Source organism: Sus scrofa, chromosome 11, assembly GCF_054392235.1.
Source record: "Sus scrofa isolate SSC_HxYL_T2T_F1_AM1 chromosome 11, Sscrofa_HxYL_maternal_Yorkshire_Landrace_v2.0, whole genome shotgun sequence".
Lineage (NCBI taxonomy): Eukaryota > Metazoa > Chordata > Mammalia > Artiodactyla > Suidae > Sus > Sus scrofa.
In genome coordinates this window covers 43,005,900-43,023,898 of record NC_139393.1, presented here as the reverse complement: position 1 = coordinate 43,023,898, position 17,999 = coordinate 43,005,900, and the positions used below count along the sequence as shown (strand labels likewise).

General features: G+C 33.4%; 1 non-coding gene across 1 annotated transcript; it reads right to left on the bottom strand.

The window, feature by feature from the left end:
• Positions 1 to 16,780: 16,780 nt before the first annotated feature.
• LOC146398612 (U6 spliceosomal RNA) lies at positions 16,781 to 16,887 on the bottom strand. Its single transcript, XR_014820138.1, has one exon. It is a non-coding gene; the product is annotated as a U6 spliceosomal RNA (small nuclear RNA).
• Positions 16,888 to 17,999: the final 1,112 nt, after the last annotated feature.

The window sequence follows — 17,999 nt, the reverse complement described above, 5'->3', positions numbered from 1 at the left end:
ATAAAGTATATTTCTTAGTCCCATTCTCAATTGCCCAAAGTTTATCTTAGCATTTTATGTTCTTTGGCTCTAGAGGACATTAGCTTATATAAATACTTCTTTAAGCAATGACATGGGCTGCATCTTGATAAGTAATGATTAGAAATTAAATACTTCTACCCATAAATAATAGTGCTATTACTTTTGCTCATCATATTCTTTGTTAGAAACAAGCTATTTGACTATGGCCTAATTTAAATGGATCAGGCCAGTTCAGTTCTTCTCTGTGCCAGGAAGGGGTAGAGAATATGATATATGGATTACCAGCAGTGACATACCCCATACCATGTTTTAAGAATTACAGTTACATACTTCAGCTTGTTGGGAATAATATGCTTACTTGAGGAATACAATTTTTTAAGTTAAGTTTTGGGCCAATGGTAACTAAAATTATATATAATATATTATTTGTTCAAAATGAGAATCTCTTGAAAGTTTCATGACTTCAAAAAGCTGAGTAAGAAAAATTTATAAAAACATTTTTCCTGCAGCCTCCATATTGATTTATGATGTTATTAATTTGACATTTGGCTTTTAATATTGACTATTAATAATCCTAACATTAAAAAGATGAATGTCTTTCTCTTTTACAATTAAAATAAATCTATGATATTTTTAAAAAATCCAATATATGTTATAGTTATGACAGGAAAATCAGTTTCCAGTCTTTTCCTAAGAAAATTAATTGCAATAAAAGTAGCCTTCTAACAGTTTCCTTTTTTTAATAGTCAATCAAAAATTCAATCCAAATGACAGTATTTTATAAGCATAAACATTTACTAATATCCTATTTTAATTGATTAAAGTATCATTTAATAGTGCTCCTAAAAAATCTATAATTTTGAAGTAAATAATTTATCATTACTACATATTAAAAGAAAATCATTTTTACATGTGACAGTATAAAATTAATCATTTCAGCCAAATGTTTTCAAAAATAAATTGAACCTATAGTAATTTTCAGTGTGAAGCAGAATGGGTTCATATTCATGCTATAGAAAGCTGTATATATAATAACAGTCAACTAACATGCATGAAGAATATATTAAAACCAGTTGTCAAATTAACCTTTGCTTTTTTGTTGAGAAAACATCACTATTTGTAGTGTGGGGAGGACACCTACTCCTACTTGTTTATAAATTCTCTGAATGATATCTTATGGACATTAGCAATTATCTTTTCTATTACAATTTGAAACTATGTTTTTTTTTAGTTTACTTTCAAATACAAGGAGCCTACTTAAGAAAAAATTGTGGCAGTTTAGCTGTTTAGAAGAGTTTTCTGAGAAATATGGACCCCAAATTTTGTTCACACTAGCTTACTAAAATATTTCAAAGCTAATAAACACAATTGTATCCCACACGTTTTTCATTGCTTGATCCAAAGGGTAATTAAAAAAAAAAGCTTCAATAGAGAAGGGAAATAAGAAGGGACGCAAATAATGATGAGAAGGATGGAAAGAAAAATATAGAAATTTAACTTATAAGTTACAAATGACTTTTTGTGCTTTATGGGACAGGAAAATGATCTATACAAATTATAGTTATTATATTAATTCCAATATCTATTTAAATTTTAATATGTGCCTTATTATATCTGAAAACTTTTAAATGTGTATCTAGATTAAAATATTGTATATAATTTCTTGGTATGGTAGATTACTAAATTTTTTTGTAGATGATTTTGAATTTTCCCATGTATATTTTCCTAATCTATCCAATTTTAGGTCCTTCAGCAGAAGATCAATTCATAAATCACTGTACTGAATTTAGTAAAATTTGTAGATATTAGAACAAATGAGGAAAAAAGTAACAAGGTATTGATATTATGAACATTTATTACCATGTTAATCATCTGAAGGTTTTACAGATCAATGTATAGACATCCCTCAGATGGAAACAAAATTGTTCAAAAACATATTAAGGAAAAAAATGTCTTTGGCCACATAAAATTTCTAGAATATATTTTTTTGTCTTTTTAGGTCCACACTCACAGCACATGGAGGTGCCCAGGCTAAGAGTTGAATAGGAGCTGTAGCTGCCAGCCTAGGCCACAACCACAGCAATGTAGGATCTGATGTGTGTCTGCAACCTACACCACATCTCATGGCAACACCTGATTCTTAACCCACTGAGTGAGGCCAGATATCAAACTTGCATCTCATGGATGCTAGTCAGATTCATTTTTGCTGAGCCATGATGGGAACTCCTAGAATATATATTTTAAAGGAGTAAAATAAAGCCAATGTGATTTATATTTTCATATGTATTATTGTTTATATTTTGCATTTTACATTTTCATATTTTTTATTTTATATTTCCTCCACTTAAAAAAACACTAGAGGAGTTTCCACTGTGGCTCAGTGGGCTAAGGAAACATCATTGTTTCTGTGGTGATACAGGTTTGAGACACAGCCCAGCCCAGTGGGTTAAGAATCTGGCATTACCAGAGCTGTGGTGTCAGTTGCAGCTGCAGTTCAGTTTTGATCCCTGGCCCTGGAACCACCATATGCCATGGGTGGAGCCTAAAAAAAATTACACTTGAAAAATATTTTAAAATATAAATATATGTAAAACTTAATAGATCTATCTTATTTTAAAGCATTTTATGTTTTCAAGTTTACAAAAATCATTAAAAGCCCAATTTTCCTAGAATTTCTTACTGAACTTTAACAAGCCTGAAATGACTTCCTTCATCAGGATAATCTAAAGTAGTTGAGACATTTGTAGAAACATTTCAAATTATAAACAGCAATGAAGACACTGAAACATCCCTTGTTTCACAGCCATAATGCTACTATCAACTTCTCAATATGGTAAGTGTAGTAGTAAAATTTGGAATCTTGTAAACTTAGCAAAATACAATCTAAATCAAAACAATAAAAAAATAGTTTTAGGAGTTCCTGTTGTTATTCAGTGGAAATGAATCTGACTAGTATCCATGAGGATTCAGGTTTGACCCCTGGTCTCACACAGTGGATTAAGGATCTGGTATTGCCATGAGCTGTGGTGTAGGTTGTAGACACAGCTCAGATCCTATATTGCTGTTGTGGTGGTGTAGGCCTGCAGCTATAGCTCCAATACAACTGTTACCCTGGGAACCTCCATATGCCATAGAACACCCTAAAAAAGAAAGAAAAAAATTTGTTTTATTTTAAAAAATCTATCTTGAGCCTTTTTGATGTCTTAAATGCATTGTCTTATTTAGCTTTTTAATTGTCTTTTTTAAGATATTTTATTCCAACTTAACAATCTTCATAGCAATGAGTATACAAGACATATTTAAAGCTATTATTGTTATTTAACATTATCTCAGGTAGTCCTCAGTCAAGTGTGAGAATTGATACAACATTTTCTGTCATTTGATTGACATTAGTTTATACCATATCAAATATGAGATCAGGAATGCACAAAGAGGTAATGTAACTTGCCTGATGTCAGACAGCTAGGTTGCAGATTATACACTTGAAATTCTGCTAGGAATCACATAATTATTTTTCATTCTTCACTGGAACCTTAATTAACCATCATGATTTTAAAAAGTGTTTATCTCAATCTCTTTCTCTTTTTTGTTTCTCTCTTCCTCTCTTCTCTTCTTTCATTCCTTTTGTGAGAGTTTATTTCTCACATAGGTAAGTCTAAGTTTGATTTTAGTACTACCGAGTTGTCTAATGGCATGGAATACTTGGAATGTTTAAAATGAAGTGGAAAAAAAAAGCATATTTCCCCTGAGTTCGGCTCACAATCTTTGAACACAAATGTCTAAGAGAAACCTTCTGTTAGATAGATAATTATCCTCTTCTGAGTTAGGAAGAGATAATGTAGTCTATTGTATTTTATAGTATGTAGAAGTTTTGCTTTATAAACTCAATACCAACAATAAACAAAGGAAATAAATTTTTATTATTATATTCTTATCCATAAATTTTTAGATTACTCATGAACAAATATATCTATCTTTAACATTATTTTCATAGGTAATAATTAATGTAACTTAGAAAACATTATATCATCTTGGTTTCTGTTGAGAATTAAGTTCTTAAAACTTGTAGCTTTCTAGTCAGGGGAGCTAATTTTCTGTTTTTTCCATAGTAAGCAATAACCAACATATCTGAGAAGCTGCTGTGATTTCATACTGTCTAATATATGTTTTGCTAATTTCAGACTCTGACCTGATCAAATCAAGATATTGTTTTATCAAACTGCTGATATATTTAGAAATTCAGCAATTGTATTCACTAAATAATACTTAACAATAGCAACAAGACTCCTAGGACACTTTCCTTGTTCAATAGGTTTAGGTGAATCATTTGATTTAGCTTGACCTCTTCTCTTCCTATACCACCTAAGGCAGATTCCTAATTTAAAAATACATAGAAGGTAAAATCTTTAGCATCTGTAAGGGAAGGCCTGTAGCATCTGGAGTGATGAGAGCTTTTGAACCTCATTTCCCTGTAGATTCCTGACTTTGCAATTATATTTGAAGGACTTCTCTATTGAATAATAATTCCAGTCAAGGTGATTTTGTCACAGACTTTTTTTTTTTTTTTTTTTTTTTGATGAAAAGAAAGATCTTGACATGGAGATGTTGCTTTTCTGCAGTATTAGTCTATAATAAAATAAATGCTAATTCTGATTTAAATCATTTTATTCAGTTTTGTTAGGGTGACTTAGTTCTTATTAGGCATTTCACAGATAATCATTTTCTGATATTTTTAAATTTCATAACTTTCAAAAGCATAATTTTATCCAATATGTGCCACTACAATACCTTCTGGTGATGTCAACAAGCATATAGGGTGGCTATTCATTTAATCCCCTTAATTGATTGCATTCATTTTACAATTATAGAAAAAAGTTCATGTAATTTTAAAAAACAATTTCACTGATAAGTGTAAGGTGAGTGTGGAGAAAAAGAGAACTAGCCTGGTGTTCAGGCAAAGATAAGAAAATTTATTAGAGGGAAAAAGGAGAGGGCGACTGACCCTTCTTGTGGGGCCTTCTTATATACCTTCTTATATACCAAGGATGGGAAATTGGATTCCCTGAGGTGGGGGGAGGTTAGTTTATCTGTCACCTGCAGCTGGACTCTGGTGGTCTCGTATTCATGAGAAAGTCAGAGGTGCTTCATGGTAGGGTGGTCTCATAATCCTGAGAAAACTGGAGGTGTGTGGTGTCCCATGGTGAGGGGGGAAAGGTCTCACAGTCTTTGGAAAGTAGGCACCAGAGGCGAAAATAGGATGTGGCTTGAGCCAGGTGGTCAGTCTCATGGCTCAGCATAAAGAGCTATTTTAACAATGAGCCACCATGTAGCCCCTAACAATAAGTATCCAGGAACAAAAATAAAACAGGAAAAGATGACAGGGAGTATGTAATGTCTCCAAGAGGGATATTAATGAGAAGGGAGAATTATAAAAAAGAACTTAGAGGATGAAGTAGTCAACCATGTGCATGTCTGGGAAAGAAACCATTGAGAGAAAGGGGAAAACAATTTCAAATAACTTAAAGCAGAAATGTTCTTGATATGTTTGAGAAACATTGAGATTAGTGTTACTTGAAGAGTGAACAAGTGAGAGAGTGGGAGAAATTGAGATGGGGAGAAAAAAACAAAAAATGCACTGGGGGTTTGGGATACAAATGCTATAAAATTTGGTTGTGATGATTGATGTACAACTATAAGTGTAATAAAATTCATTGAGTAATTAAAAAAAGTCTACTCTAGGATTCTGCAAGGAGTTTGGTTTTCATGTGAGAAGATGTCAAGCAGAGAAGGGACATGATCTCACTGACTCTTGAATGATATCACTCTCACTGTTATGTTAAAAATAAACTAAATGAATGTGATGGTAAAAAAGCAGGGACATGGTTTAAAAGGAATAATAGCAATTCAAGAAAAAATGGAGTAGTGGTTTGTATGATCAGGCCACTCTTGATGGCTGTTTTCTTGCTTTCTCTACATTCCCCGCCCAACTAATTCATGCTCCACCTAAACCCTATCATCTGCCTCCCCTTCCTATATATTTGCCCCAGGCCCCCAGCTAGTGATTGTTCTAATCAAAGGGGTGGTGTAGGGTTTGCTTCTTTGCTGGTTTATATGGTAACTAATGAGCTAAGCTGAATTCCCCCTGTAAATGGCAATCTCCCCTTCCCACCCCCACTGCCAAGTTAAGACTGCCATCATGTCCTGTCTGCCATCTGTCTCATGTGGTGTGGTGTCACAAGGACCTTGCTTCATATGTAGGCTCCCCTGACCATTAGACCTCTAATGTCTTTGTTGCTGTCTCTGGGTCCTTTATTTGGTCTTAAACCTGGGAAAGTACAGGACCTGCAGGCCTGAGAGGCACAGCCCAACACAGATGAGGTACTTAGGATATATGAATTATTGATAAAAAATTTGGTATTAACTGCTGTAAATGAAAATTCAGTCCTTGTCTCCCAGGCCAGACAGGAATAAGGAGGACATGGCTTTGGGAAAAAGGAAAGAGAAATTTATTGATTTGACAACAAATGAGGAAAATAGCCAACTAACATCTTGAAAACTATTATCCTGCTTCTGGGAATACAGGAAGTTACTGGGTCATGAAGCTTTGTGACTCTTCTGCTGAGGCCAGTTTTCTACTGTCCATGACAATATCCTCAGTCACCTTAGTCCTCTGCCTTTGGTTGAGATATATCCTTCTTGATATTTTTACTGCTTTTCTGACTTATGGCCTTGATATTCTGTGGCTAAGATAAAGAAAAACACATAGGGGCAGCAGCAATAACCAAATAAATTGATCCATAGGAAGGAATGTAAGTTCTCTAGATGGCAGATCATAGACAGAACAAAATCATTTATTCTGCACAAAAGCCTGATTACACTATGATTGTATTTGCAAAAACTGAATGTGGGGACACATGCAATAAACAGCCATAGAGAAATAAAAGATGAGTCAAAGAGTTTTGGTCTAGAACTAGAATGATGGCATTTCCATTTATGTTGGATTTTTCTTAAAATACCTTATTTGTTGTAATGAAAACAATACTAAGAAAACTGATGGTCAAAATTATTTCCTTTTACTACCTGCAATGGTCTTTGAAATTTTAGCTACACTTTGGAAGCAAAGTATTTTCTCCAAAAGTCTTCTTAAAATATAAATATTTATTGGGTAAGAAATACAATGAGAAAAAATAAAGAAACAAAATACCCCAAAACAAAACAAACAAAAACCCACAAAAAGTAGCATCCATTTAACAAATGACTAGCAGAACAATTTGTAAAAATTAGTGAGTTAGTGAGCTATGATCCGTCTGGATCCTGAGACTTTAAGCTCTAGGAAAACACACAAAGGAGACATTACAATAAAAATTATGAAATTTATGTTAGGAAAGCTTGGGTGTTCCCACCGTGGCTCAGCAGAAAGGAATTTTACTAGTATCCATGAGAATGAACATTCGATCCCTGACCTCACTCAGTGGTTTAAGGATCTGGCATTGCTGCAAGCTGTGTTGTAGGTCACAGATGTGGATCAGATCTGGTGTTTCTGTGGCTGTGGTGTAGGCCAGGGACTATAGCTCCCATTCAACCCTTAGCCTGGGAACTCCACATGGTGCAGGTGAAGCCCTAAAAAGACAAATAACAAACAAAAAACCCCACCGTATTAGGAAAATTTATGATTTATTAAAGGGTAGAAATCCAAAGACTAAGATGGTGTCAACTGGAATGGTGAATGAATTGATTAAAACACGTTTTTACTTATTGCAATAATTTGCTTTGAGATATGTCCTCTCAATCTTTTGTAATTAAAGATTGGAAGTAAACAAGAAAATAGAAACTTATTCTACTTCCTTCAAAGTAGATGCCATTCATTGCATAACAGTTTATTCTTTCACAGGACGTTTTAAAACATTTATACAATATTGGTATGAACCATGAAATGTTGCTTTACAAATGGACACATCAGATTTAAAGCTTATCTTGTTACTCTAAGAATTCTATGCACTTAAGATGATTTAGTTCACTATTTCTATGTGATTAAAAAAGAAAATCTGTAATAGTGTACTTTACAATATTTAGTGGTAGAGTCAGCCATACATACATAATATATGACTACATACTTAATTATACTATACTACATCTCCTTAAGTTCTTTCTGAATTCATCATAAAATTCTCTCTGTCCAATTGAGTTATTACCCCATCCCCTTTAGTGTGCATTGTGCTTCTGCATTATACATTAACTAGATCATCTTTGAAGACCCAGGAGTGCCTATCCACCAAAACCCAACAAAAACAATTTCCTCTTGGCACCAGCAAAGTAATTCTTTAGAAGTAACATTCCTTTCTTGCTGAGACCAGCTCAGCAGGATGGGGCTGAAGAATGGGGGCTGTGGAACTTAAGGAAAGAAAGTTAACATAAAACAAGACACAGAGACATTTATCTTAAGTAAAGGTGGGAACCGGGGGACTCAAGGTCTCAGGGACCAAGAGCCCTGCCTCAAGAAACCACACTGCTTTTATTGTGCTCTTGAGGATTACATCAAGTGATATAGGTTTTTTATTATTATTATTTTAAAAGTCACTTAGCTGGTAAATAGTTAAACCTTTTACTCTAAACTATAGGCATTTAAGAATCATTAGCATTTGAGTTAGCTGTCTATGCATAGCATTTCAGAGAATCCTCACTGTGCTTCTGAAAATGGCATGCCTATTTGTGGCAACCCTGTGTGCCTAGGTTTGCACCTTGGTTCTCTTTTCTAATGCATATTCTGTTAACGACCACTCATAAACCACTTGGTCCTGAGGTTCCTCTTTCTCTTATTCTTTAGAGGACTTACCATGCTTGTGCAAATAGCGTGCCAATCTGCACAGGTCCTGCGTGCCTAGACCAATGTATTATGTCCTCATTCAGCTGACCCCGCACATAACACATGCCTTTAGGTCTTTGTTCTTAAGCTTAAGTCATTTACCATTACCGTGACTGTTTCTCAAGCAGGAAGATGGGACAAAGTAAGGAAGGATAAGATGGAGTTTTCAGCAAAGAGGCTAAGAAAATATTATAAAAACATGTCTCACAACACTTTCTCAATATTGTAAGGGGTCAAAATAACCCATTACTTACCTTATTGGATTATGTAAACTGTCAATATTTAATGATTTTGATGAATGATATTTTATCACGTTAAACATATAATTTTGCTCTGACCTCTAACGAGTAGAACAGTTCTCAGAGCATTCTCTCTCCCAGGACATAATCCTCTGGTTAGCTCATATAATTTTTTAAAAATTTCTTTCTTAGATTGGATATCATTTTTTCATTGATATTTACATGGTGTAGCTGACAAGATATGAGGGATACTCACCAGAGGACACCTGGAGTTTATCCCATACTAGGATTTTGTACCAGCACAGGCCCATTGCACCCCACTGACTACTTGGTACTCTTCAGTTGTTCCAATGAGTCCTATTGATATTCAGATTTCATTGTTCAAGTGATGATACAAATTTTTTTTTCAAGCTGTTTTACTTAAGACTTGGAGTCTTAAGAGGCACCAGTATATTTCCTAGGCAAGGACATAGAGGATTCTGAGCATGAAATCCAAGGAAATATAGATAACTGATTTTTGATGAATTTGGCTCAAATTAAAAAAAAAAAAACTTGTATGATCTGAACAAATAATTGGTTAGTAAAATTAGAAACTAAATTTCAGTTCCAAGGAACAAGAGAACTTCACTACAACCATTTAGTAAATACTGCACATCTGGGGGAATGCAATAGAGAGTGATAACCTAGTACTCTGAGAATGTGGGAAGGAGAAATGGATATGTAAAATAGAAGAACTGACCCAAGAGTAAGTCCTTTTGGAATTAAAATCAGAAGCAGGTTGTATCTGATTCACAATGTCCTCAGATCATATATCATATCTGAATGAGGCTACCAAATTAATAATGGGAAATTATGCCTCAATTCTAAGCAGCTCCCTAAGGGATAGTCAACTATAAGAGTACCAGCTGGATTTATGTATAATGTTTTTGGAACTGATACTTGCAAATATTTACTTAGGCAGGGAAGTTTTGCCCAGAAATTTGCCAAGAAGGAATTCTTTTGACAATCCCAAATTTGTTTTGCAGGCAGTAAGAGAAAACCAGCTTGACAGAACATCTTTTCAAAATTAAGATCATGACTGAAAAACATGTAGGAAAATTTTATTCCCTCTCCTTTTGACTTGTGATGTAAATTTTTATCAGGGCTTTCAGGAACTCTTATCTTATTGAGACCACTTCCAATACCCAAGACTGAAAAAAAAAAAAAAAGACAAAAGAGGATTTTTTTTTTAATTCAAGTAAGAAAACTATGAGATATCTATGTCTATATAGATGTATATTTGTCTGTGTATGTTATAGATATATCTTTACTTCCAAATGGTATTATCAAAGTAATTTTTAAATGAATTCTATTTAAATTGGCTTCAATAAAATTAAGCACTTGTATAAATTCTCATCAAATATTTTCTCTGGCCCTTTCTCTCTTCTTCTGTAACACATATGATGTGAATATTTGTAAAATTAATGTTTTACCAGCTGTCTCTTAGATTCACTTCAGTACTTTTCATTCTTTTTCTTTATTCTTTTCTGTGTCAGTGATTTCCAAAACTCTGTCTTCCATCTCACTTATTCATTCTTCTGCCTCCAGAGTCCTCCTATTGATTTCTGCATTTTTCATTTCAGATATTATACTATTCATTTTAGTTTATTTGCTCTTGAAGTTCTACAGCTCTTTATTAAACATTTCTTATAATTTCTAGATCTGTGCCTCCATTATTTTTCTTAGATCTTGGATGATGCTTACTATCATCACTCTGATTTTTTTTTTCAGGTAGATTGCCTGCCTCTTTTTCATTTAGTTGTTTTTGTGTATTGTTGTCTTGTTCTTTTTTCTGAAATCTAATTCTCTGTCACCTAATATTGTCTAACTTTCTATATTTATGGTCCCCTTGACAGCAGGTATATAGATATAGCACCTGGTGCCAAACCATGGAGTTCTCAAGGGTGATCACAACTCACATGTACCCAGAGAACACACTAGGGTCAGCAGTATCACTCTACCTGTCCCAGGGCTGTGTGGTTGCAAAGGATGGAGTCTGTAAGGAGGTGGAAGTGGTTCATGTTTGACATGATTGTTCTTATAGGACAGTAGTTGCTCCTGAGACCACTCCCACTACATGGCAGCACTCAGACTATAGCTGACAATGTCAACAGGTGCTCCTACAGTCCCTCCCTTTCTAAGGGAGGCTCTTGGGACTTCTATATGTACATGTAAGTCAGGAGCTCTTCCACAGTCATTCCTTTTTTTGGCTACTCTAAGGAACATTATCTGCAGCCTCAAAGTCAGGGCTTGATCCCTAACTATTGATAATGCTATTCAACATAGTTTTGGAAGTCCTAGCCACAGCAATCAGAGAAGAAAAAGAAATAAATGGAATTTGAATTGGAAGAAAAGAAGTAAAACTATCCCTGTGTGCAGATGACATAATTCAATACCTAGAAAATCCTAAAGATACTACTGGAATACTCTTAGAGCTCATCAATTAATTTGGTAAAGTTGTAGGATACAAAATTAATACAGAGTAATCAATTGTATTTTTGTAAACTAACAATTAAATATCAGAAAAAGAAATTAGATGCTATTTACCATTGCATTGGAAAGAATACAATACCTAGAATAAAGCTACTTAACATGAAAAAAGATGTTATTTTGAAAACTATGACACTGATGTAAGAAATCAAAGATGACATAAATAGATGGATTGGAAGAATTATATTGTAAAAAGACTATACTCCCCAAGGCACTCTACAGATTCAATGTAGTTCCTATCAAATGACCAATAGCATTTTTCACAAAACTACAATAAAATATTTTAAAATTTGTTTTGAAACACAAAAGACCTCAAATAGCCAAAGCAATATTTTAAAAACAGGGAATTGGATGTATCAGGCTCCCTGACTTCATATTATACTATAAAAGTACAGTCATAAAAACAGTATGTTACTGGCACAAAAACAGAGATATAGATCAATGGGACAGGATAGAGAGCCCAGAAATAAACCCAAGCACCTATGGTCAGTTAATCTATGAAAAGGAAGCAATAACATATAATGGAGAAAAACAGTCCCCTCAATAAGTTGTGCTGGGAAAACTGAAAGCCACATGTAAAAGAATGAAATTAGAACATTCTCAAACACCATACACAAAAATAAACTCAAAATGAATTAAAGACCTAAATTTAAGGTCAGATAATATAAAACACCCAGAAGAAAAACTTACACAGAAGCATCTTGGACAAATCACAGCAACATTTTATTTGATCCTCCTCCTAGAATAATGATAATAAAACCAAAAACAAACCAACAGGACTTAATTACACTCAAAAGATTTTGCACAAAAAAACCAATGGAAAATTGGGCATAACTAAACATATTTTTTAAAAGAAGATATACAACTGGCCTATAGGCACATGAAATATGCTTAACATAAATAATTATTAGAGGAATGCAAATCAAAACTACAATGAGGTGCCACCTCACACTGCTCAGAATGTCCATCAATAAGAAGTCTACTAATAACAAATGCTGAATAGAGTGTGGAGAAAAGGGATACATCCTTCACTGTTTGTGAGAATATAAATTGGTACAACTGGTATGGAAAACAATATGGAGTTTCCCCAGAGACCTAAATATAGAATTACCATATAATCCAGCCCTCCCACTCCTGGGTATATATCCAGACAAAGCTTTCATTCAAAAGTTGCATGCACCCCTATGTTCATTGCAACACTATTCACAATAGCCAGGACATGAAAAAAACCCAAATGCCTATCAACTTAATGGATTAAGAATATGTGGTACATATATACAATGGAATACCACTCAGTAATAAAAAAGGAACAAAATTACACCATTTGGAGCAATGTAGATGTGACTAGAGATTTTTATGCTAAGTAAAGTCAGAAAGAGAAAGATAAATCCCTTATAATACCACTTATATGTGTAATCTAAAGTATGGCCCAAATTGGCCATACAGGACAGAAATAGACTCACAGACACAGAGAACAGACATGTGGTTTGCAGGGAGGAGAAAGTAAGGTGGACTATGAGTTTGGGGTTAGTAGATGCAAATTATTACATTTAGAATAGATAAGCAATGAGATCCTAATGTAAAGCAAAGGGAAATATATCCAATCGCTTGGGTAGAAAATGATGGAAATAAAATACGAGGAAAATAATACATATATATATACACACACACACACACACACACACACACACACACATATATATTTCTGGTTCACTGTGCTGTATAGCAGAAATTGACACAACACTGTAAATCAACTATACTGTAATTAAAAATAAAATCTTAAAAAGATTAAAGAAAAAAAAGAGTAAATACTTTATTTCTTTTAAAATATTTTATTGTCGATTTGGTTAAGTAAATATTTTTTTTCACAGTGATATGTGATTCCATTTGACCAAGTAAGTATTTTAAAATTCAACACTTTTGACAAACTACTCAAAGATCAAATTCTAATTGAAAGCATTTTGACCTCTAGCTAATTTTGGGATAATTCAGAAGGCTCCTAAAGCATCTCAAGAGAAAGAGGGAGAGAGAGAAAGAGAGAGCTATATTAAACCAGGTAGGATTATGTGATGTTTGGGGTTAAATGGGAAGCATTATCAAGTGAGTGGAAACCTTCTTAGGTTATACTACATGAGTAAAATGTAATTAGTATGATTATTCTAAAAATTACAAGAATTTTTAAAAATTTGACATGTCTTGATATAATGTTATCAGTCATAATTCTAGTAATTGTTACATTGTATGCCACAGAATAAGTTCTTTCTTCCTTTTATTGTAATTGTATCCTTAGTCATACCTTTTAAAGACTTTGTCATTTATAAATATTGTTTTACTCTGTTGCATTTTACAAACAATATTTCCAGAAGATTCAAAGAAAGGATTTCTTGATAAGTACAGGTCTCTGATAACATTCAGATAAATTTGCTGAATTGGGTGAAAAATTAAAGAATTCTAATGGAAATTCTAACGGCTTCAAAAACAACAAAAGATTAAGGTCAAAGTTAGAGTAACATAAGACTGAATGAACTGAAGAATATAGTTATAATTTTTAGGAATTTTGTCTGAAATGTTCCTGGCTCTTAATCTGTGTTTTTCCAGAAAAAAGTAAACATTTCCCCTTAAGTCACTTATGGTTTAAGCAAAGTGGTAAACTACACTTTTGTAAGTAGAATTAAAACATTTATCTTTTCTCTCTACCTGATCCCTCAAGAAACTTTTAGAGAGTATTGCCACTTTTATGGCAGTACAGTTATTTGTATAAATTCAAGAAGAATCCATTCTTCATATAAAAGGACACAATTGGAAACTGTGACTTTGAAATGTAATATTTTGAAAATACATAACATCAACTATGACCAGGCAGCTTTAAAGAACTAAGGTGGACTTCATGATACCATAAAGCTCCTTGAAGAAATAACCGGATACATCACTTTCAGGGTTTACAGCAGCCTTTTCAGGTAAATAAGAAATAAGAAAGGCTACCTCCTGGCAGATGTAGCACCTCAATATATTTTGGGGACCTCAAGAAGAGAATAATTCACCCAAGTCTACAAACATCATAGGTGGAATCTGTAGCAAGTCATTAACACAACTTCCCTGGCCTCAAGAGTCCTTTTAAAAGTTGTCTGAGATTTCTTATGAAAAGCTGCAGCACTGCCAAGTTTAAAATGCCTATATAATCAGTTAACCAGACTATTTTTTGCACAGCAATTATTTTCAATTTGGCTATATCTGGTATAAATGAGGGACTTTTTGAATATATGTTTACTTCTGATGAAATAAAATTAGTTTTAGTCAGGATGAGAAAATTTTTAAACATAAAATTTTCTCTGTATAATTTAGTGTGTATTTTGCATCTGCATTTTTAACTAGATCACCTTTGAAGACATGAGAATACCTACTTACAAAAAACATAGCAATTTCTATTTCCTCCTGGCATCAGCAATGTAAATCCTTAAGAGAAAATATTCCTCTTTCAGTCCTGTAAGAGGTCACAATGATGTGTACCTGACAGGATTATATTAACTGCCCATATGTTATTTTACTATATAACTGTGTCTCAAAATATTGCATAACTCTTCTTTGATCTCTAACAGGCAGAACAGTCCTCAGAGCTTTCTGAAAGACTGTCTTCCAGTTATAATCCTCAAGTTTGTTCAAATAAAAATTTCCATTTCTCTCTTACATTGACTGTTAATTACTTTTTTTGTTGACACATCTAAGACTACCTAATGTAGACTAGTATCAGACATCTGGGTTGAGCACATGCTTGTTTTCTTGGAGTATGGTAAGATCTTTGGGACAATGTAGTAAATACAAACTAAATTTTGTTATGTAGGAGTGTCTAAGCTGTTTTGGCAGCAGGTCATACCACTCTGTCAGCATTGTTTAGTAACACTAACTAGATTTTTTTACTTTATGCTAGTTTCAGTGAAAGCTGTGAAGATTGACAAATTAGGCTGGTCATGTAATTGGAATGTACTGAATAACTAGTTTATAAAAGTGAGCCCCACCATGCACAGATTTTGGACTACCTCATACCAAAAGGCGTCCCTGCATGCTGATGGTGGTTCAAGGCTTGGAGACCTGTGTGACCGAGCAGTGCAAGGACACAAAAACTTGTGCCTGAGACCTCAGGACACTTCTCAGTGCCTATCCTTTTCAGGTTGCTAGTGTACTAAATCCTTTGCATATATAATAAAGCTATTCCGTGAGTATGAATCTTTATGACTATAGTGAGTAATTTTAGAGTAATTAAGGCATACTTAATGCAAAAAAAAGGCAGATAGATTCCATATACCAAAAATAAAAAGGGATTCTAAATTAAAGTGGTAGTTGGAGCTAACATTTCTCTATTAATCACAAGAATTTATCATAGTTTGGAGTTTGAATATCTTTTGTCTGTATGAAGTGGTCTAGGAAATTAGATACCTTTTAGCTGAAGAAACCTGAGGCTGAATTATCTCATAATACCTACAATCACAAAACATTGTCTCTTCTAGGAAATTAGAATTTATTTGACTTTTCTTATATAAGTGGCAACAATGACTGAAGCATTCATTGGGTAGAAAATTCTCACTTGAAACTGTCATCCTCTGCATTGGCATGAGATTAAGCCTGGCTTCTCTTTATAGTCTCAAAAGAAGACTGACAAAATCTGGAGGCTATATATTTATATATTTTTCTATATATTAAATATTATTATAGCTTAACAAACTTGTCTTTCATACAAAAATAAATGTTAATAGACATTCCAGTATTTTCTTACCTCAGAATAATGAATGACTTTGTAGCTACCTGGTGTGCCTTCAGTCAATTTGAAATACTTGCTATAAATAAGAAAATTATTTTTATTATTTTAGTGGTCATTCTTAATTTGTAAAAAATATAACTATAAATTTATCTACCAATTTAAAATAGAAATCTAAAGTTATTCAGTGCTTCCCTTTTCATTTCACACTTTAAGTTCTCATTGAGTATCTTCTCTTGTTTTGTTATGATTCATCCTGTTTGACCTCTTTTGCAAATGTTTTTGTGAATTACAAAGTTATCATTTCATAATCAATATTTAAATATGAAAATATGTCTAGCTTCTTATTTTTTTTATTATGTCCCTTCTCTCTGAGTTAAAAATATGGAACACTTCACAACTTTGTGTGTCATCTTTGTGCAGAGGTCATGCAAATCTTCTCCGTATCATTCCAATTTTAGTATATATGATGCTAAAGTAAGAATTAAAGGCTATATATTTCTTTTTCTATCTTCAAACATAAGAGGAAAGGTGACATATGGAAGCTCTCCTAGAACATTATTTTTTTTTTCAATTATTATTCAGAGATCCCTAAGTTCTGAATTGTGACTTTGGAATGAGATTTTATAGATTTTGTTTAGCTTATTGCAAAGCACTTATGATGCATTTGTAAACCAAATGATAATTATAAAAACAGAGGGAAGACAATTAGAATTTCCACTCCATTAGGAAGTTTAACAACAAAACCTTAAAATGGGTATGATGAGAAATTTTCCAGAGGCCTCAAAACTTATTTCCTATGATTATTTTTACAAGAGAAGTTCTATTCACATTTTTTTAAGGTACAGATACCATTATATTATTCCATCAGAGTACAGGTATCAACAGCTTTTGAAGTAGATGGATTTCAGCCAAATGGCTAAAATGGGAAATATTGTAAACAAAAATAACATTAAAATATTTGTATGTGAGGCAACATAGTCCAATGACTATAGGCACAAACTCTGGAGCTTGACAATTGTTCATGCCTAAACTTGGCCTCTTACTAGTTGTGTAATCCTGGGCAAATTACCTAATCTCTTGTCGTCTAGTTTTCTCATATGTTAAAAAAAATGCTAAATATTTTATTTTATTTTATTTCCAGTATTTCCTCCCTTAATTTTATTTTTTCCCTTAATTACTTTATTTTTTTAATTACTCAAATGAATTTATCACATCTGTAGTTGCATAATGATCATTGCAATCCAGTTTCACAGGATTTCCATTCCACAGCCCAAGCATATTCCCCCCACCCCACAAACTGTCTCCTCTGGAGACCTTAAGTTTTTCATTGTCTGTGAGTCAGCATCTCTTCTGCAAAGAAGTTCAGTCTGTCCTTTTTTCAGACTCCACATGTCAGTGAAAGCATTTGATGTTGGTGTCTCATTGTATGGTTAACTTCACTTAGCATGATCATTTCTAGGTCCATCCATGTTGCTAAAAATGCTGGGATTTCGTTCCTTTTAATGGCTGAGTCATATTCCATTGTGTGTATGTACCACTCTTCTTGATCCACTCCTCTGTCAATGGACATTTAGGTTGTTTCCATGTCTTTTAT